General features: G+C 46.0%; 1 pseudogene; it reads left to right on the forward strand.

The window, feature by feature from the left end:
* The first annotated feature begins 11,477 nt into the window (after positions 1–11,477).
* LOC130115331 (forkhead box protein I1-ema-like) lies at positions 11,478–12,707 on the forward strand (annotated as a pseudogene).
* The last annotated feature ends 10,144 nt before the right edge of the window (positions 12,708–22,851 follow it).

Raw genomic sequence — 22,851 nt, forward strand, 5'->3', positions numbered from 1 at the left:
TCCTTTGCCACCTCTCTTAGCTTTACGCTGCATCTCCTTGTACTCCTGTCTACTTTCTTCATCTGACTACCCCACTTCTTCTTTGCCAACCTCTTCCTCTGTATAATTTACTGTACTTCCTCATTCCACAACCAAGTCTCCTTGTGTTTCTTCCTCTGTTCTGATGACACACCAAGTACCTTTCTAGCTGTGTCCCCTCACTATTTCTGCAGTGCTTGCACAACCATCCGGCAACTCTTCACTACCACCCAGTGCCTGTCTTAACTCCTCCCTGAACTCCACACAACAGTTTTCCTTCTTCAACTTCCACCATTTGATCTTCGGCTCTACCTTCACTCGCTTCCTCTTCTTGGTCTCCAAAGTCATCCTACAGACCACCATCTGATGCTGCCTAGCTACGTTCTCCCGTCACCACCTTGCAGTCTCCAATCCCCTTTAGATCGTGCCTTCTACATAAGATACAGGTGCATCTCAAAAAATTAGAATATTGTGGAAAAGTTCATTATTTTCCGCAATTTAATTTAAAAAGTGAAACTTCCCAATATTCTAGATTCATTACACATACAGTGAAATATGTCAAACCTTTTTTGTTTTAATCTTGATGATTATGGCTTACAGCTCATGAAAATCAAAAATCCAGTATCTCAGAATATTAGAATATTACATAAGACCAATAAAAAAAAAGGATTCATAATACAGAAATGTCGACCTTCTGAAAGTTCATTTATGCACTCAATACTTGGTCGGGGCTCCTTTTGCACGAATGACTGCACCAATGTGGCGTGGCATGGAGGCAGTCAGCCTGTGGCCCTGCTGAGGTGTTATGGAAGCCCAGGTTGCTTTGATAGCGGCCTTCAGCTCGTCTGCATTGTTGGGTCTGGTGTCTCTCATCTTCCTCTTGCCAATACCCCATAAGCCACAGAAGGTCATGCAGACTGTGTTTCAGGGAGAATGGTAGTCATGCAGACTGTGTTTCAGGGTAAATGATAGTCATGTAGTCTGTGTTTCAGGGTAAATGGTAGTCATGCTGCAGACAGTGTTTCAGGGAGAATGGTAGTCATGCAGACTGTGTTTCAGGGAGAATGGTAGTCATGCAGACTGTGTTTCAGGGTAAATGGTAGTCATGTAGTCTGTGTTTCAGGGTAAATGGTAGTCATGCAGACTGTGTTTCAGGGTAAATGGTAGTCATGCTGCAGACTGGGCTCCTTTTGCACGAATGACTGCATCAATGTGGCGTGACATGGAGGCAGTCAGCCTGTGGCCCTGCTGAGGTGTTATGGAAGCCCAGGTTGCTTTGATAGCGGCCTTCAGCTCGTCTGCACTGTTGGGTCTGGTGTCTCTCATCTTCCTCTTGACAATACCCCATAAGCCACAGAAGGTCATTGCTCTCATCTTCAAGAGGAAGATGAGAGACACCAGACCCAACAATTCAGACGAGCTGAAGGCCGCTATCAAAGCAACCTGGGCTTCCATAACACCTCAGCAGGGCCACAGGCTGACTGCCTCCATGCCACGCCACATTAGTGGACTTTTTATTTTCATGAGCTGTAAGCAGCCCTGTGATGGCCTGGCGGCCTGTCCAGGGTGTCTCCCCGCTTGCCGCCCAATGACTGCTGGGATAGGCTCCAGAATCCCCGTGACCCTGAGGGCAGGATAAGTGGTTTTGGTAATGGATGAGCTGTAAGCCGCAATCATCAAGATTAAAACAAAAAAGACTTGACATATTTCACTTTGTGTGTAATTAATCTAGAATATATGAAAGTTTGACTTTTTGAATTATGGAAAATAATGAACTTTTCCACAATATTCTAATTTTTGGAGATGCACCCGTATAGTCTACCTGTGTACACTTTCTTCCACTCTTGTACGTCATCCTGTGTTCCTCCCTCTTCTTGAAATATGTTTTCACCACAGCCATTTCCATCCTTTTTGCAAATCCACCAATATCTCTTATCAGCGTCAGTGCTGGGATGCTGATAAGAGGCTCAAAATTAAGTGTTGCTGTTGTTCCCTCTATAGAGCTGGATGAATCTGTAATCGGTAAACTGTGTTTTTCAAATGATCCTAAAAGTAGAAACAGATGTGTTAGAGCTTAATTCCTACGAGATATAGTATCAATACCTTATGGAAAATTCTTTTGGGACAAATTTGTGGAGAACATTCCTTAGGATACGACATTGGACTTTACCTCTCAAATACCTGTTGACTAATAAAGTGAGAGAAATCACTTTTAAACTGACTCATAGATTCTACTCTGCTAAATTATATCTTAAAAGGCTTAAAAATGATATTGATATTGGTTGCTCATTTTGTGTTAGTAGTCCTGAAACTGCTATGCGTCTATTTTGCTATTGTATGTACACACACTAAAAAGTTTTGGTCTGACATCCTTTATTTTATTCAAATACACATTATTGCCGATCTGTCCCTTACCTTTGAACGTGTACTTCTTGGCTTCTTTGATTTTAAGAAGGAGGAAGCTGACCAATTTTTTTGTTGTAAATCTTATATTTTCACTTGCCAAATGTCATATTCATAAATGTAAATTTAGAAATTGTAAACCTTCTTTCATTGTACTCACAAACGAACTTGAACATCATGTGGCTACAGCCAGGTCCTCCACCAGGGTGAAAGGAGTGAGAGCTGCGCGCGCGTGTACGCGTCTGTGCGCTCTCGTACGACCGACTCGGGATTTGTGGCATCTTCATAACGTGCACCACCCCCACCCCCACCCCCGGCACGTGTTTTAACTGTATCTGTTTGTGTATGTACCTTTGTGTTTACGTGTATCTTGTAAAGTTTTGTAATTGCAAAAAAACAAAAACAAAACACAACCTCATGGCTAGCTCAGGGATAGCTAAACACAACCTCACGGTTAGCTAGGCACAACCTCACGGCTAGCTCAGGGCTAGCTAAACACAACCTCACGGTTAGCTAGGCACAACCTCACAGCTAGCTAAACACAACCTCACGGCTAGCTCAGGGCTAGCTAAACACAACCTCACGGCTAGCTCAGGGCTAGCTAAAGACAACCTCACGGCTAGCTAAACACAACCTCACGACTAGGTAAACACAACCGCACGGCTAGCTCACGGCTACCTAAGCACGACGTCACGGCTAGCTATGCACAACGTCACGGCTAGCTAAGCACAACGTCACGGCTAGCTAAACACAACGTCACGGCTAGCTAAACACAACCTCACGGCTAGCTCAGGGCTAGTTAAACACAACCTCACGGCTAGCTAAAGACAACCTCACGGCTAGCTCAGGGCTAGCTAAAGACAACCTCACGGCTAGCTAGGCACAACCTCACGGCTAGCTAAACACAACCTCACGACTAGGTAATCACAACCGCACGGCTAGCTCACGGCTAGCTAAGCACGACGTCACGGCTAGCTAAGCACAACGTCACGGCTAGCTAAACACACCTCACGGGCTAGCTAAACACAACCTTGCCGGTTTGAAAGGTTCTCCGAAGTTGTGAGTAAAGGATCCTTGTAACAACAGGGGGCAGTATACGTGTGAGAGTGTGAACATCAATAGGCAGTTGTTAGTGGTGTTGTGTGGACCAGTACCAGTTTAACATGTTTGGAACTTACGGTAAAACAACGACGACGATGTTTTCCGGATGCTAATCTGGTCAACGACGAGCTTTTCAACCGCAACGTCAATGTGGTGTCTTGGATCGAGCACTCGGTGCTCGATTGTGTTGGACTGTCACCACTACTGAGTTCTGTAATACACTGGTCGAGTCTAGTAGGAGTGGGTGACGTCTCCGTCAGTAAAGATCAGACTTGTGCCGCATCCTCGTCTCCGTGTACTTATATATATAATAGTGATTAAGTTAGTAACCCACGGATAGTAACACTACAATAGTGTACATAAGAGAAGTCACAACATGGTGTCAGAAGACGGAGTTACGGTATAATTCGAGGGCGGTACTTCAACGAGTTCGCTGGTAGCTGAGGCAGCTAGCTAACACGTGCTAGCCTGCGCACAAATATGGAGCAGTTCAAGCCGCCACCACCGCTGATCCTTACCGGGAATGTCGCAGAAAACTGGAGAAGATGGGAGCAGCGTTCCCAGCTGTACATGACCGCTTCAGGTGCGTTGGATAAGGAAGAGACGGTTAAAATAGCCATGCTGCTTCACACCATCGGCGAGGAGGCGCTGGAAGTGTATAACACACTCACTGTCATCCCAGAAGGAGACGACGAATCGATGGAGGACGTTCTGAAAGCCTTCAAGGACTACTGCAGCCCTCGGAAGAACGTCGTGTTCCAACGCCATCAATTCTGGTCGCACACGATGTCAGCAGGAATACCGGTGGACAGATTCATCACAGAGCTGCGCCAGAAGAGCAAAGACCGTGAGTTTGGCAGACATGAGGATGACATGATAAGGGATAAATTAGTGTTCAGCATAAATGATGCCCGTTTGAAAGAAAGACTGTTACGTGATAATGAGCTTACTTTGCGCAGGGCCGTAGAGATATGTAGATCAGCCGAGCTCGCTAAGTCACAAATACAAGCGATGCAGACGTCACATGTTGTCCAAGACGCCTCAGTGGAGGCGTTGAAGAAAGCAACAGGGCAAACGCGCACGGGCAGCTGGAACAAGAACAAAACGAGCAGCAAGAGGCATGTAGCAACAACTCTCTGTCACAAGTGTGGAAATAAACATGAGCCCCGTCAATGCCCAGCTTATGGTGCAGTGTGCCACAAATGTGGTAAGAACAATCGTTTTTCCAAGGTGTGTACATCGAGCACTGGAAAAAGCGGCAATTACAAGACAAAGACGGTGCATAATCTAGAAAGTGAAATTGATTCCTTATATATAGGCATGATTGGAAAATACAAAAACAAAGCAGCCCACCAAGCTAAAGACACTGTATGGCGTGAAACAGCCACGGTCAGAGGCGTAGCAATTAACTTCAAGTTGGACACAGGCGCCGATGCAAATGTGCTTCCTATGCGCGTATTCCGGCAGCTACCAGGTCCCGTTCAGTTACGGCCCACAAAGACTGTGCTGATTCCTTTTGGTGGTGCACGACTACCCTCAGATGGTGTTGCATCTCTAGATTGCCGCACGTCTAAGCATACGGCTATATTGGACTTCCATGTGTCTAGCCGAGCTGGCAAGCCAATCCTGGGTGGAGATGCGTGTGAAGAGCTGCAGCTGGTGAGAAGAGTCGAGGCGCTTGCAGTGGAGTCCCCACAACCAGCAAAACCTCCGGCCACCAAAGAGGAGCTGCTGCAGAGGTATGCGGAGGTCTTCACAGGATTAGGCGAATTTCCTGGAGTTCATCACGTACACATTGACCCCAGCGTCACGCCTGTGATTCACGCATGCAGGAACGTTCCACTCTCCATCATGGACTCACTAAGAGAGACACTCACAGACTTGCAGAACAGGAAAGTCATAACTCCTGTCAATGAACCTACAGAATGGGTGAACAGTCTTGTTGCCACAAAGAAAAAAAATGGTGCGCTAAGGGTATGTTTGCATCCTTGCAACCTGAATGAGGCAGTCAAGCGTCAACACTACTCCATTCCTACACCGGAAGACGTGCGCAGCAGGCTAACAGGAAAATCCATCTTCTCCATCCTAGATGAAAAGGATGGATACTGGCAGATCAAGCTAGATGAGCCGTCGTCTAAGCTATGCACCTTCAACACGCCGTGGGGCCGGTTCCGCTTCCTCAGACTCCCATTCGGGATCAAATCGGCCAGCGAAGTGTTTCAACAAAAGAACTGTGAGACCTTCGGCGATATCCCAGGTGTGTACATTATAGCAGACGACATGATCATCGCAGCGTCATCCGAGCGGGAACACGATGAAATCCTGCAGAAAGTAATGGAGAGAGCCAAGACCGCACATGTGAAATTTAACAGGGACAAGATCCAGTTTAAAGTTGATACTGTAAAGTACATGGGACACGTCATCACGGCAGCAGGACAGAGAGCTGACGACACAAAGATCAAAGCGATTGTCGACATGCCAACCCCGGAAGACAAACAAAGTCTCCAACGTCTGCTGGGAATGACAAAATTCCTAGCGCAATACATACCAAACGAAGCCTCACTCACGGCACCCCTCAGACAGCTGCTCAAGAAGGATGTAGCGTGGCAGTGGTGCCCGCACCACAGCTCAGCGCTAAAGGCACTAAAGACCACCCTCACACAAGCCCCTGTGCTGAGATACTACGATCACAAGCAGCTTCTCACTCTACAAGCAGACTCCTCAAAGGATGGACTGGGAGCCTGTCTGATGCAGGACGACCGCCCAGTGTGCTATGCCTCACGAGCGCTCACCGACACAGAAAAGAGGTACGCACAGATAGAGAAAGAGTTGCTCGCTATAGTGTTTGCTGCTAAGAGATTCCACCAGTATGTCTACGGCAGACCAGTAACTGTCCAGTCCGATCATAAGCCTCTGGAGGTCATCATGCGCAAGCCGCTGAGCAAAGCACCTGCGCGGCTACAAGGTATGCTTTTACAACTGCAGAGGTATGATCTGAGTGTAACATACACACCAGGCAAGCACATGTACATTGCCGACACACTCTCACGCGCTACAGCTAGCAGAGAAGGTGACCATATTGATGAAAACCCTTGTGAGAGAGTTGTGTATGCCTTGAATGCCACAGATGCCTTGAGCGAGGAAACACTCAGCCAATTAAAGAAAGCAACGGCAGCAGATAGCGTGCTGCAAGCTGTGTGTGAGAAACACAAGAAAGGCTGGCCCATGAAAAAGAAAAGTTTGGACAGAAAACTACACGCCTACTGGGCAGTAAAGGACATTATAAGCATGGAAGATGACATTGTCTTGGTCGGAGACAAAATCATCATACCCCAGAGCTTCAGGAGCACGATTTTGGAGAAGCTGCATCTTGCACACCAAGGAGTGCAGCGCACACCAAGGAGTGCAGCGCACAAAAGCCAGAGCAAGAAAGTCTCTCTACTGGCCTGGCATGGCACGAGATATAGAGGCAATGGTGGAAAAGTGCGTGCAATGCCAGCAGCTACAGCCCAAACAGCAGGCTGAGCCACTTATGCCGCATCAGGTCCCAGAACTGCCATGGATGAAAGTCGGAGCTGACTTCTTCGAGCTACACGGTCAGTCATACCTGTTGTTAGTTGATTACCTAACCAAATATCCTGAAGTGCTCAACATATCTGACAAAACAGCATACACAGTAATCCAGAAGATGAAGTCTGTGTTTGCCAGACACGGGATTCCTAGGGAGATAGTGATTGACCATGTCCCATTTGCCAGCTATGAGATGAAGTCATTGGCAGCTTCATGGGAGTTCAAGCTCACACACTCCAGCCCAGGTTTTCCCTCTTCAAATGGCATGGCTGAGAGAGCCATAAAGACAGTGAAACATGCGCTGAAGAAGGCAATGCAGACCGGCACTGACCCACATCTGGTGCTGCTGTCACTGAGGAACACACCGGTGACAGGACTGGACGTATCACCTGCACAAATGTTGATGGGGAGAGTTCTACGAAGCACACTTCCGTGCTCCAGTGCTGTGCTGACACAATCAGTCCCACAGCACATTCACAGCAAGATCCGGAACCTGCAGTTCCGCCAAAAACAACGTTACGACCAGTGTGCAAAGCCCCTGCCAGTGTTGACCCCAGGAGACACCGTACACATGCAAACGCGGCGCGGCTGGGAGCCTGCCGTTGTCATCCGACAGCGAGATGAACCACGGCCCTACACTGTGCAAACACCGGCTGGGAGGATGCAGAGAAGGAACAGGCGACATCTGAGGAAGATACATCCGAGCCTATTCAGAGACACGGACAGTGAGGAACATTTTGACCCAGAGGTACAACCCTCACCCTCACAAGCGCCTGTGCCAGTCGACTCACCACCACATGACCTGCCACCACACCACCCTCCTCCGGTGACTACAGGCAGTACACCCACATGCTACACAAAGTGCGGCAGAGCAGTTAGGCGCCCTGCCAGATACAATGACTAACCTCAGGGTTCTTTTGTGTGATCATTCAAGTTTTTATTAAGAAAAAAAAAGAAGAAAAAAAGAAGGTGAAACAAAGAGTACAAGGTGTGTTTAACCTGAAATGTTGCAAGATTGCTGAATGTTCAAAATGTTTACATGCTAACCACCAGAATGTGAAAAGGAAATGGTTTATGTTGTTTAATGAGAGTCATCTGTCATTTAAAAAACATGCTGTATTAATCATTGAAGTATGCAAGTAGAAAAGACTTGTTCAGTGTTAATGCCATAGTGTTAATGGTTCGGTAAAGGGTCTACTGTTGAAGCAACTGATGAGTAGGCCACATCTCAGTTGGAAAAGAGGGATGTGGTGTATTGGATCATGCTCGATTGTGTTGGACTGTCACCACTACTGAGTTCTGTAATACACTGGTCGAGCCTAGTAGTGTGTGATGTCTCCGTCAGTAAAGATCAGACTTGTGCCGCATCCTCGTCTCCGTGTACTTATTTATATTAGTGATTAAGTTAGTAACCCACGAATAGTAACACTACAATAGTGTACATAAGAGAAGTCACAACAGTTAAGATCGCCAACTTCCTGCGGAACCACACAAACCAAACCCATCCATTACCCGGCTAAAACCCATCCATTACCAGGCTAAAACCCATCCATTACCCAGCTAAAACCCATCCATTACCCGGCTAAAACCCATCCATTACCCGGCTAAAACCCATCCATTACCCGGCTAAAACCCATCCATTACCCGGCTAAAACCCATCCATTACCCGGCTATCCCACTGAGGGGATAATCTGGCCTCCTTGGTTATTAGTGCTTTGCAGTTCTTTATTTATTTATTTTTCTTCCTGCCATTTTTTGACACTTTGTAGCTCCTTCATACTTTTAGCTACTGAAACCATTCAACTATCAAAATGTTCAACTCATTAAGGACATTAGTGGTCCCCTTTCAGATTTTTCATACCTTTTGAACTTTTTGAAATATTCAACTTTTTTCAGCCATTTTTTGAATGGGAGTCAATGGGGGACTTTTGCAACCTTTCCACCTCTTTTACTCCTTCATACTTTTAGCCACTGAAACCATTCAGTTATCAAAATGTTCATCTCTTTAGGTCCATTAAGGCTCGCATTTCGGTTTTTTGAAATCTTTTATACTTTTAGACATATTAAGCTTTTTCTACTTTTTCAAAACAATGGAAGTCTATGGGGAAAGGTTGAAACCCTCATCACCTTTGAACTGTATCTCCTCCTTCATTTTTTGAGCTAGAAACCCAATTTAAAGCTTAAACAGTTCAGGACATTCAGCTCTTTAATAATCCTATTCAGATTTTTAAAATATTTTATAGTTTTTGAACAATTCAGCTCTAAAGTTTAGCAATTCTGCCATACACTTTGCCTGTTAGAATGTTCAGTCCAATTGTGACGTCACATATCAATGTGAAACTCAACTGCCAGCCTAATTAGTGTGAATGCTGGGCATTCACACGCTTTTTCTGTGGAAAAGCATTTTTCTAGTTATCATTATTATCATTATCATTATTATTATTATTGTTGTTGTCATTATCACTAGTACTACTACTGCTACTACAACGCTACTACTACTTACTGTAGTTGTAGTCGTAATTGTTGTAGTAGCAGCAGCAGTAGTAGTAGCAGTAGTAGTAGCAGTAGCAGTAGTATGTAGGGATGTATTGACACCAGTGGTATGGATATCATGCTGATGCCAGGTGAAGGAGTAGCAGCAGTAGCAGTAGTAGTAGCAGTTGTAGTAGAAGTGGGAATATGTAGGGATGTATTGACACCAGTGGTATGGATGTCATGCTGATGCCTGGTGAATAAGTAGCAGCAGCAGCAGTAGTAGCAGTAGTATGTAGGGCTGTATTGATACTAGTGGTATGGATATCATGCTGATGCCAGGTGAAGAAGTAGCAGCAGCAGCAGTAGTAGCAGCAGTAGTTGCAGTAGTAGTAGTAGTAGTATGTAGGGATGTATGGACACCAGTGGTATGGATATCATGCTGATGCCAGGTGAAGAAGTAGCAGTAGTAGCAGTAGTAGTATGTAGGGCTGTATTGGTACTAGTGATATGGATATCATGCTGACGCCAGGTGAAGTAGCAGCAGCACCGCCAGTAGTAGCAGTAGTATGTAGGGCTGTATTGATACTAGTGGTATGGATATCATGCTGATGCCAGGTGAAGTAGCAGCAGCACCGCCAGTAGTAGCAGTAGTATGTAGGGATGTATTGATACTAGTGGTATGGATGTCATGCTGATGCCAGGTGAAGAAGTAGCAGCAGCAGCAGTAGTAGTAGCAGTAGTAGTATGTAGGGCTGTATTGATACTAGTGGTATGGATATCATGCTGACGCCAGGTGAAGAAGTAGCAGCAGTAGCAGTAGTAGTAGCAGTAGTAGCAGCAGTAGCAGTAGTAGTATGTAGGGATGTATTGATACTAGTGGTATGGATATCATGCTGACGCCAGGTGAAGTAGCAGCAGCAGCGCCAGTAGTAGTAGTAGTATGTAGGGATGTATTGATACTAGTGGTATGGATATCATGCTGATGCCAGGTGAAGAAGTAGCAGCAGCAGCAGTAGTAGTAGCAGTAGTAGTATGTAGGGCTGTATTGATACTAGTGGTATGGATATCATGCTGACGCCAGGTGAAGAAGTAGCAGCAGTAGCAGTAGTAGTAGCAGTAGTAGCAGCAGTAGCAGTAGTAGTATGTAGGGATGTATTGATACTAGTGGTATGGATATCATGCTAACACCAGGTGAAGTAGCAGCAGCACCGCCAGTAGTAGTAGTAGTATGTAGGGATGTATTGATACTAGTGGTATGGATATCATGCTGATGCCAGGTGAAGAAGTAGCAGCAGCAGCAGTAGTAGTAGCAGTAGTAGTATGTAGGGCTGTATTGATACTAGTGGTATGGATATCATGCTGACGCCAGGTGAAGAAGTAGCAGCAGTAGCAGTAGTAGTAGCAGTAGTAGCAGCAGTAGCAGTAGTAGTATGTAGGGATGTATTGATACTAGTGGTATGGATATCATGCTGACGCCAGGTGAAGTAGCAGCAGCACCGCCAGTAGTAGTATGTAGGGATGTATTGATACTAGTGGTATGGATATCATGCTGATGCCAGGTGAAGAAGTAGCAGCAGCAGTAGCAGTAGTAGTAGCAGTACCATGAATAACATGTCATGAATAAAAGCAAAATGGCTGAACTGTTTTGCTTTAATATCTGAAAACAAAACAGATCCTCTCTCGGTGATTTTACCTGTTGACCCCAAGTTAACGGCCGGCTGCACTGTTCATGTAAAGACGGTTCAGATCAGTAGGTGAAGCTGTGCAGTTTGTTATTAACTGTATGAAATACTGTAGTTGGTATCTGCAGTGAGGAAGGCAGTGATGTTGGTGCATCCCTACTAAACATTAAGCCCACTTTGTGCGTGGATGGCAACACATTCTTGGTTCTCATTTGTACCTTTGTGAACATGAACAGTTTCAAGGAGAAACTTGTTTACAAATCAACAGCAAACGCTCTACAATCACTCAAACGACATGTAGGAAAATAATGAAGTAAAAATACCTCATCCATAACTGGCTGATCCAAACTGGCTCGTCAAAACAACTAGCAACTTTTGAAGTCAGCCTGTCAGCATGACCATAATTTCATAATTACATTTCATAATGGACTAGATTAATGATGGTGTAACAGCAAAAAATGGAAAGTTCCTGAGCTGAGCATGAGTAAAACCCCTCAAGGGACCAGCTGACCAAGGGAAAGCGAGTGAAAACAGAAAGAAATGCTCACCTGAGGAAACAGCTAGTCAAGAGACTTCAGGTGTCTCCAGGGAAACAGACGTGACAAGTGGCATCTCTGACCTACAGCAAGGACAAAGGCAACAGCTACACAGCGGAGAAGAGAGTAGAGACCAATAAAACCTAGAGAGCTGCAGATCAACTCACACACTGAAAGAAAGACTCGCTTGGGACCGAGAAAGAGAAAAGTAAGACACTGGGAGTACCTGCAGTCAAGCCAAAATATTTCGACATGCAAAGAGAGGACACCCAAGTGCAACGGCCTGAGAGAAAACTGGGAGGTGAGAACAAACTTCGTCTTTGTTTGAGGCCCAAGGCCAGTCTCCTCCTCAGCGTGGCCCACAGTTTCCTAGCTTAGGCCGGGAGCCCCCCGAGCTCAGCATGTGCAGTGACTGTCACTACCCTCCTCCCTCACTGCCGAGCCCCCCACCCCGTCATCTCATGACCTGAGTGACTACATCACCTCCTCACCCAACCCCTACCTCTGGTTCAGTGGTTCTGGGATCAACACACCTTCTTACCTGGCCACCAACAGACTGCCTAGGAACCCTGCCCCCCCTTTTGTGCCTCAGCACTATGGCATGCAGAGGCCTTACCTGGGCCCCACTGGGGCTGGAGGCCCGGAAGGGAAATTGGGATGGTTTTCTCTCCCCTCTCAGGAGGACCTGATGGAGCTGGTCAGACCACCTTACTCTTACTCTGCTCTCATTGCCATGCCTCTTCATGGTGCTCCAGAAAGAATGGTGACATTGAGTCAAACTTACAAGTATGTGGCTGACAGCGCCCCCTCCTACAACAAGAGCAAGGCTGGCTGGCAGAACGCCATCAGACACAATCTGTCACTCCATGACTGCTTCAAGAAAGTACAGAGAGATGAGGACGATCCAGGTCCTTGCATATGATATAGTCTAACAAACCTGTGTCTTCGTGTTCTACCTGTACTAGATGTCTTTCTATGAGCACGCACAGTTAAAAGAAGTGCCAAGATCATGCATGCCAACACATCTTGTATCACACAGCCCATGCAGTCAACATCTTAAAACATGTCGTTTTGTCTAGATTTTTTTTAATACATTGTTCAGTGTTTACTCTGAGCAATATATAAATAAACATGCAAAAAGTTAAATCTCTCTTTTGAACAAGACGGCCTGGTTGTTGCTACCTGCTTTATATGTTGTCACCACCCTGGTTGTGTGTACATTCCTGCAGCAATAATACCTGGGATCACTTCTCATATTACTGTTCCTAGATTATAATACTTAAAGTGGATTGTAACCTAGGTAGCCAACAATAAGTATAGCATCAGGGGCAATACTTGCTGATCATCTGCTCATCTCTATTCTTCCCCCATCCATCCATTATCGGAACTACTTATCCTGCTCTCAGGGATGCTGGAGCCTATCCCAGCAGTCATTGGGTGGCAGGAAGGGAGACACCCTGGACAGGCTGCCAGGCCATCACACAGGGCCAACACACACGCCAACACACACGCCAACACACACACACCTCGGGACAATTTAGTAAGGCCTATTCACCTGACCTACATGTCTTTGGACTGTGGGAGGAAACCGAAGCACCCGGAGGAAACCCACAGAGACACGGGGAGAACATGCAAACTCCACACAGAGGACAACCTGGGAAAACCCCCAAGGTTGGACTACCCCGGGGCTCGAACCCAGAACCTTCTTGCTGTGAGGCCACCGTGCTAACCACTGCGCCACCGTGCCACCTCTTCCCCCAACATGGGGCTCTGTGAGTCATCTGGTCATCTCTATTCTTCTACTCTCTCCCCCCAACATGCTGGAGATGTAGGCCTCTGTGAGTCATCTGGTCATCTCTATTCTTCTACTCTCTCCCCCCAACATGCTGGATATGTAGGCCTCTGTGAGTCATCTGGTCATCTCTATTCTTCTACTCTCTCCCCCCAACATGCTGGATATGTAGGCCTCTGTGAGTCATCTGGTCATCTCTATTGTTCTACTCTCTCCCCCCAACATGCTGGATATGTAGGCCTCTGTGAGTCATCTGGTCATCTCTATTCTTCTACTCTCTCCCCCCAACATGCTGGATATGTAGGCCTCTGTGAGTCATCTGGTCGTCTCTATTCTTCTACTCTCTCCCCCCAACATGCTGGATATGTAGGCCTCTGTGAGTCAACTTGTCGTCTCTATTCTTCTACTCTTTCCCCAGCATGCTGGATATGTAGGCCTCTGTGAGTCATCTGGTCATCTCTATTCTTCTACTCTCTCCCCCCAACATGCTGGATATGTAGGCCTCTGTGAGTCAACTTGTCGTCTCTATTCTTCTACTCTTTCCCCAACATGCTGGATATGTAGGCCTCTGTGAGTCATCTGGTCATCTCTATTCTTCTACTCCCCCCCCCCCAACATGCTGGATATGTAGGCCTCTGTGAGTCAACTTGTCGTCTCTATTCTTCTACTCTCTCCCCCCAACATGCTGGATATGTAGGCCTCTGTGAGTCAACTTGTCGTCTCTATTCTTCTACTCTTTCCCCAACATGCTGGATATGTAGGCCTCTGTGAGTCATCTGGTCATCTCTATTCTTCTACTCTCTCCCCCCAACATGCTGGATATGTAGGCCTCTGTGAGTCATCTGGTCATCTCTATTCTTCTACTCTCTCCCCCCAACATGCTGGATATGTAGGCCTCTGTGAGTCAACTTGTCGTCTCTATTCTTCTACTCTTTCCCCAACATGCTGGATATGTAGGCCTCTGTGAGTCATCTGGTCATCTCTATTCTTCTACTCCCCCCCCCCAACATGCTGGATATGTAGGCCTCTGTGAGTCAACTTGTCGTCTCTATTCTTCTACTCTCTCCCCCCAACATGCTGGATATGTAGGCCTCTGTGAGTCATCTGGTCATCTCTATTCTTCTACTCTCTCCCCCCAACATGCTGGATATGTAGGCCTCTGTGAGTCAACTTGTCGTCTCTATTCTTCTACTCTTTCCCCAACATGCTGGATATGTAGGCCTCTGTGAGTCATCTGGTCATCTCTATTCTTCTACTCTTTCCCCAACATGCTGGATATATAGGCCTCTGAGTCATCTGGTCATCTCTATTCTTCTACTCTTTCCCCAACATGCTGGATATATAGGCCTCTGTGAGTCATCTGGTCATCTCTATTCTTCTACTCTTTCCCCAACATGCTGGATATATAGGCCTCTGTGAGTCATCTGGTCATCTCTATTCTTCTACTCTTTCCCCAACATGCTGGATATGTAGGCCTCTGTGAGTCATCTGGTCATCTCTATTCTTCTACTCTTTCCCCAACATGCTGGATATGTAGGCCTCTGTGAGTCATCTGGTCATCTCTATTCTTCTACTCTTTCCCCAACATGCTGGATATGTAGGCCTCTGTGAGTCAACTTGTCGTCTCTATTCTTCTACTCTTTCCCCAACATGCTGGATATGTAGGCCTCTGTGAGTCATCTGATCATCTCTATTCTTCTAATTTCCCCCCAACATGCTGGATATGTAGGCCTCTGTGAGTCATCTGGTCATCTCTATTCTTCTACTCTCTACCCCCAACATGCTGGATATGTAGGCCTCTGTGAGTCATCTGGTCGTCTCTATTGTTCTACTCTCTCCCCCCAACATGCTGGATATGTAGGCCTCTGTGAGTCAACTTGTCGTCTCTATTCTTCTACTCTCTCCCCCCAACATGCTGGATATGTAGGCCTCTGTGAGTCAACTTGTCGTCTCTATTCTTCTACTCTTTCCCCAACATGCTGGATATGTAGGCCTCTGTGAGTCATCTGGTCATCTCTATTCTTCTACTCTTTCCCCAACATGCTGGATATATAGGCCTCTGTGAGTCATCTGGTCATCTCTATTCTTCTACTCTCTCCCCCCAACATGCTGGATATGTAGGCCTCTGTGAGTCATCTGGTCATCTCTATTCTTCTACTCTTTCCCCAACATGCTGGATATGTAGGCCTCTGTGAGTCATCTGGTCATCTCTATTCTACTCTTTCCCCAACATGCTGGATATGTAGGCCTCTGTGAGTCATCTGGTCATCTCTATTCTTCTACTCTTTCCCCAACATGCTGGATATATAGGCCTCTGTGAGTCATCTGGTCATCTCTATTCTTCTACTCTCTCCCCCCAACATGCTGGATATGTAGGCCTCTGTGAGTCATCTGGTCATCTCTATTCTTCTACTCTTTCCCCAACATGCTGGATATGTAGGCCTCTGTGAGTCATCTGGTCATCTCTATTCTTCTACTCTTTCCCCAACATGCTGGATATGTAGGCCTCTGTGAGTCAACTTGTCGTCTCTATTCTTCTACTCTCTCCCCCCAACATGCTGGATATGTAGGCCTCTGTGAGTCATCTGGTCATCTCTATTCTTCTACTCTTTCCCCAACATGCTGGATATGTAGGCCTCTGTGAGTCATCTGGTCATCTCTATTCTTCTACTCTTTCCCCAACATGCTGGATATGTAGGCCTCTGTGAGTCAACTTGTCATCTCTATTCTTCTACTCTTTCCCCAACATGCTGGATATGTAGGCCTCTGTGAGTCATCTGGTCATCTCTATTCTTCTAATTTCCCCCCCAACATGCTGGATATGTAGGCCTCTGTGAGTCATCTGGTCATCTCTATTCTTCTACTCTCTACCCCCAACATGCTGGATATGCACGCCTCTGTGAGTCATCTGGTCGTCTCTATTGTTCTACTCTCTCCCCCCAACATGCTGGATATGTAGGCCTCTGTGAGTCAACTTGTCGTCTCTATTCTTCTACTCTCTACCCCCAACATGCTGGATATGTAGGCCTCTGTGAGTCATCTGGTCGTCTCTATTGTTCTACTCTCTCCCCCCAACATGCTGGATATGTAGGCCTCTGTGAGTCAACTTGTCGTCTCTATTCTTCTACTCTCTACCCCCAACATGCTGGATATGTAGGCCTCTGTGAGTCAACTTGTCGTCTCTATTCTTCTACTCTTTCCCCAACATGCTGGATATGTAGGCCTCTGTGAGTCATCTGGTCATCTCTATTCTTCTACTCTCTACCCCCAACATGCTGGATATGTAGGCCTCTGTGAGTCATCTGGTCGTCTCTATTCTTCTACTCTCTCCCCCCAACATGCTGGATATGTAGGCCTCTGTGAGTCATCTGGTCATCTCTATTCTTCTACTCTACCCCCAACATGCTGGATATGTAGGCTTCTGTGAGTCATCTGGTCATCTCTATTCTTCTAATTTCCCCCCAACATGCTGGATATGTAGGCCTCTGTGAGTCATCTGGTCATCTCTATTCTTCTACTCTCCCCCCAACATGCTGGATATGTAGGCCTCTGTGAGTCAACTTGTCGTCTCTATTCTTCTACTCTTTCCCCAACATGCTGGATATGTAGGCCTCTGTGAGTCATCTGGTCATCTCTATTCTTCTACTCTCTACCCCCAACATGCTGGATATGTAGGCCTCTGTGAGTCATCTGGTCATCTCTATTCTTCTACTCTACCCCCAACATGCTGGATATGTAGGCTTCTGTGAGTCATCTGGTCATCTCTATTCTTCTAATTTCCCCCCAACATGCTGGATATGTAGGCCTCTGTGAGTCATCTGGTCATCTCTATTCTTCTACTCTTTCCCCAACATGCTGGATATGTAGGCCTCTGTGAGTCATCTGGTCATCTCTATTCTTCTACTCTCCCCCCAACATGCTGGATATGTAGGCCTCTGTGAGTCATCTGGTCATCTCTCTTCTTCCCCCAGATATGTAGGCCTCTGTGAGTCATCTGGTCGTCTCTATTCTTCTACTCTCTCCCCCCAACATGCTGGATATGTAGGCCTCTGTGAGTCATCTGGTCATCTCTATTCTTCTAATTTCCCCCCAACATGCTGGATATGTAGGCCTCTGTGAGTCATCTGGTCATCTCTATTCTTCTACTCTCCCCCCAACATGCTGGATATGTAGGCCTCTGTGAGTCATCTGGTCATCTCTATTCTTCCCCCAGATATGTAGGCCTCTGTGAGTCATCTGGTCATCTCTATTCTTCCCCCAGATATGTAGGCCTCTGTGAGTCAGTCACCTGCGATAATAAATGCAACAACGCTGACTTGCTCAGTTCATTTATAAAAGGATAGAGTTAGTGTCCTAGTGGAAACAGAAAGTTTCACTGTGAAACATGGGTTCAGTTGGAGGGAAAATAACTATTTCAGTGTAACTGAAACATCCATCCATCCTTCCATCCATCCATTATCCAAACCATTTATCCTACTCATGGACGCGGGGTCGCTGGAGCCTATCCCAGCAGCCATTGGGCGGCAGGCAGGGAGACACCCTGGACAGGCCATCACAGGGCCGACACATTTATTTTAGCTCTAATTTCTAACTGTATGTTAAAAGTGTTCTTGCACTGTTTCAATAATGATGAAAAATGTGATGGTGGTCTGCTGCCCTGAGACCTTTATTTACCCTGAAACACAGTCTACATGACTGCCATTTACCCTGAAACACAGTCTACATGACTACCATTTACCCTGAAACACAGACTACATGGCTACCATTTACCCTGAAACACAGACTACATGGCTACCATTTACCCTGAAACACAGACTACATGGCTACCATTTACCCTGAAACAGTCTGCATGGCTACCATTTACCCTGAAACACAGACTACATGGCTACCATTTACCCTGAAACACAGACTACATGGCTACCATTTACCCTGAAACAGTCTGCATGGCTAACATTTACCCTGAAACAGTCTGCATGGCTACCATTTACCCTGAAACAGTCTGCATGACTACCATGTACCCTGAAACACAGTCTGCATGACTACCATTTACCCTGAAACAGTCTGCATAACTACCATTTACCCTAAACAGTCTACATGGCTACCATTTACCCTGAAACAGTCTGCATGACTAACATTTACCCTGAAACAGTCTGCATGACTACCATTTACCCTGAAACACAGACTACATGACTACTATTTACCCTGAAACAGTCTGCATGGCTACCATTTACCCTGAAACAGTCTGCATGGCTACCATTTACCCTGAAACAGTCTTCATGACTACCATTTACCCTGAAACAGTCTGCATGGCTACCATTTACCCTGAAACAGTCTGCATGGCTACCATTTACCCTGAAACAGTCTGCATGACTACCATTTACCCTGAAACACAGTCTGCATGACTACCATTTACCCTGAAACACAGTCTGCATAACTACCATTTACCCTGAAACCGTCTGCATGACTATCATTTACCCTGAAACACAGACTACATGACTACCATTTACCCTGAAACAGTCTGCATGGCTACCATTTACCCTGAAACAGTCTGCATGGCTACCATTTACCCTGAAACAGTCTGCATGGCTACCATTTACCCTGAAACAGTCTGCATGGCTACCATTTACCCTGAAACAGTCTGCATGGCTACCATTTACCCTGAAACAGTCTGCATTACTACCATTTACCCTGAAACAGTCTGCATGACTACCATTTACCCTGAAACACAGTCTGCATGACTACCATTTACCCTGAAACAGTCTGCATAACTACCATTTACCCTGAAACAGTCTGCATGGCTACCATTTACCCTGAAACACAGTCTGCATGACTAACATTTACCCTGCTGAAACAGTCTGCATGGCTACCATTTACCCTGAAACAGTCTGCATGGCTACCATTTACCCTGAAACAGTCTGCATGGCTACCATTTACCCCTGAAACAGTCTGCATGGCTACCATTTACCCCTGAAACAGTCTGCATGGCTACCATTTACCCCTGAAACAGTCTGCATGGCTACCATTTACCCTGAAACAGACTGCATGGCTACCATTTACCCTGAAACAGTCTGCATAACTACCATTTACCCTGAAACAGTCTGCATAACTACCATTTACCCTGAAACAGTCTGCATGGCTACCATTTACCCTGCTGAAACAGTCTGCATGGCTACCATTTACCCTGAAACACAGACTACATGACTACCATTTACCCTGAAACACAGTCTGCATGACTACCATTTACCCTGAAACAGTCTGCATGGCTACCATTTACCCTGCTGAAACACAGTCTGCATGACTACCATTTACCCTGAAACACAGACTACATGACTACCATTTACCCTGAAACAGTCTGCATGGCTACCATTTACCCTGAAACACAGTCTGCATGACTACCATTTACCCTGAAACAGTCTGCATGGCTACCATTTACCCTGAAACACAGACTGCATGACTACCATTTACCCTGAAACACAGTCTGCATGACTACCATTTACCCTGAAACAGTCTGCATGGCTACCATTTACCCTGAAACACAGACTGCATGACTACCATTTACCCTGAAACAGACTGCATGGCTACCATTTACCCTGAAACACAGACTACATGGCTACCATTTACCCTGAAACACAGACTACATGGCTACCATTTACCCTGAAACAGTCTGCATGGCTACCATTTACCCTGAAACACAGACTACATGGCTACCATTTACCCTGAAACACAGACTACATGACTACCATTTACCCTGAAACACAGACTACATGGCTACCATTTACCCTGAAACACAGTCTGCATGGCTACCATTTACCCTGAAACACAGTCTGCATGACTACCATTTACCCTGAAACACAGTCTGCATAACTACCATTTACCCTGAAACCGTCTGCATGACTATCATTTACCCTGAAACACAGACTACATGACTACCATTTACCCTGAAACAGTCTGCATGGCTACCATTTACCCTGAAACAGTCTGCATGGCTACCATTTACCCTGAAACAGTCTGCATGGCTACCATTTACCCTGAAACAGTCTGCATGGCTACCATTTACCCTGAAACAGTCTGCATGACTACCATTTACCCTGAAACAGTCTGCATGGCTACCATTTACCCTGAAACACAGTCTGCATGACTAACATTTACCCTGCTGAAACAGTCTGCATGGCTACCATTTACCCTGAAACAGTCTGCATGGCTACCATTTACCCTGAAACAGTCTGCATGGCTACCATTTACCCCTGAAACAGTCTGCATGGCTACCATTTACCCCTGAAACAGTCTGCATGGCTACCATTTACCCCTGAAACAGTCTGCATGGCTACCATTTACCCTGAAACAGACTGCATGGCTACCATTTACCCTGAAACAGTCTGCATAACTACCATTTACCCTGAAACAGTCTGCATAACTACCATTTACCCTGAAACAGTCTGCATGGCTACCATTTACCCTGCTGAAACAGTCTGCATGGCTACCATTTACCCTGAAACACAGACTACATGACTACCATTTACCCTGAAACACAGTCTGCATGACTACCATTTACCCTGAAACAGTCTGCATGGCTACCATTTACCCTGCTGAAACACAGTCTGCATGACTACCATTTACCCTGAAACACAGACTACATGACTACCATTTACCCTGAAACAGTCTGCATGGCTACCATTTACCCTGAAACACAGTCTGCATGACTACCATTTACCCTGAAACAGTCTGCATGGCTACCATTTACCCTGAAACACAGACTGCATGACTACCATTTACCCTGAAACACAGTCTGCATGACTACCATTTACCCTGAAACAGTCTGCATGGCTACCATTTACCCTGAAACACAGACTGCATGACTACCATTTACCCTGAAACAGACTGCATGGCTACCATTTACCCTGAAACACAGACTACATGGCTACCATTTACCCTGAAACACAGACTACATGGCTACCATTTACCCTGAAACAGTCTGCATGGCTACCATTTACCCTGAAACACAGACTACATGGCTACCATTTACCCTGAAACACAGACTACATGGCTACCATTTACCCTGAAACACAGACTACATGGCTACCATTTACCCTGAAACACAGTCTGCATGGCTACCATTTACCCTGAAACACAGTCTGCATGGCTACCATTTACCCTGAAACAGTCTGCATGGCTACCATTTACCCTGAAACACAGACTACATGGCTACCATTTACCCTGAAACACAGACTACATGACTACCATTTACCCTGAAACACAGACTACATGGCTACCATTTACCCTGAAACACAGACTACATGGCTACATTTACCCTGAAACACAGTCTGCATGGCTACCATTTACCCTGAAACAGTCTGCATGGCTACCATTTACCCTGAAACAGTCTGCATGGCTACCATTTACCCTGAAACACAGTCTGCATGACTACCATTTACCCTGAAACAGTCTGCATGGCTACCATTTACCCTGCTGAAACACGGTCTGCATGACTACCATTTACCCTGAAACACAGACTACCATTTACCCTGAAACAGTCTGCATGGCTACCATTTACCCTGAAACACAGTCTGCATGACTACCATTTACCCTGAAACAGTCTGCATGGCTACCATTTACCCTGAAACACAGACTGCATGACTACCATTTACCCTGAAACAGACTGCATGGCTACCATTTACCCTGAAACACAGTCTGCATGGCTACCATTTACCCTGAAACACAGACTGCATGACTACCATTTACCCTGAAACACAGTCTGCATGGCTACCATTTACCCTGAAACACAGTCTGCATGGCTACCATTTACCCTGAAACAGTCTGCATGGCTACCATTTACCCTGAAACACAGACTACATGGCTACCATTTACCCTGAAACACAGACTACATGACTACCATTTACCCTGAAACACAGACTACATGGCTACCATTTACCCTGAAACACAGACTGCATGACTACCATTTACCCTGAAACACAGTCTGCATGGCTACCATTTACCCTGAAACAGTCTGCATGGCTACCATTTACCCTGAAACAGTCTGCATGGCTACCATTTACCCTGAAACAGACTGCATGGCTACCATTTACCCTGAAACAGTCTGCATAACTACCATTTACCCTGAAACAGTCTGCATAACTACCATTTACCCTGAAACAGTCTGCATGGCTACCATTTACCCTGCTGAAACAGTCTGCATGGCTACCATTTACCCTGAAACACAGACTACATGACTACCATTTACCCTGAAACACAGTCTGCATGACTACCATTTACCCTG

This window comes from Lampris incognitus, chromosome 7 (assembly GCF_029633865.1).
Source record: "Lampris incognitus isolate fLamInc1 chromosome 7, fLamInc1.hap2, whole genome shotgun sequence".
NCBI classification, from domain to species: Eukaryota; Metazoa; Chordata; class Actinopteri; order Lampriformes; family Lampridae; genus Lampris; species Lampris incognitus.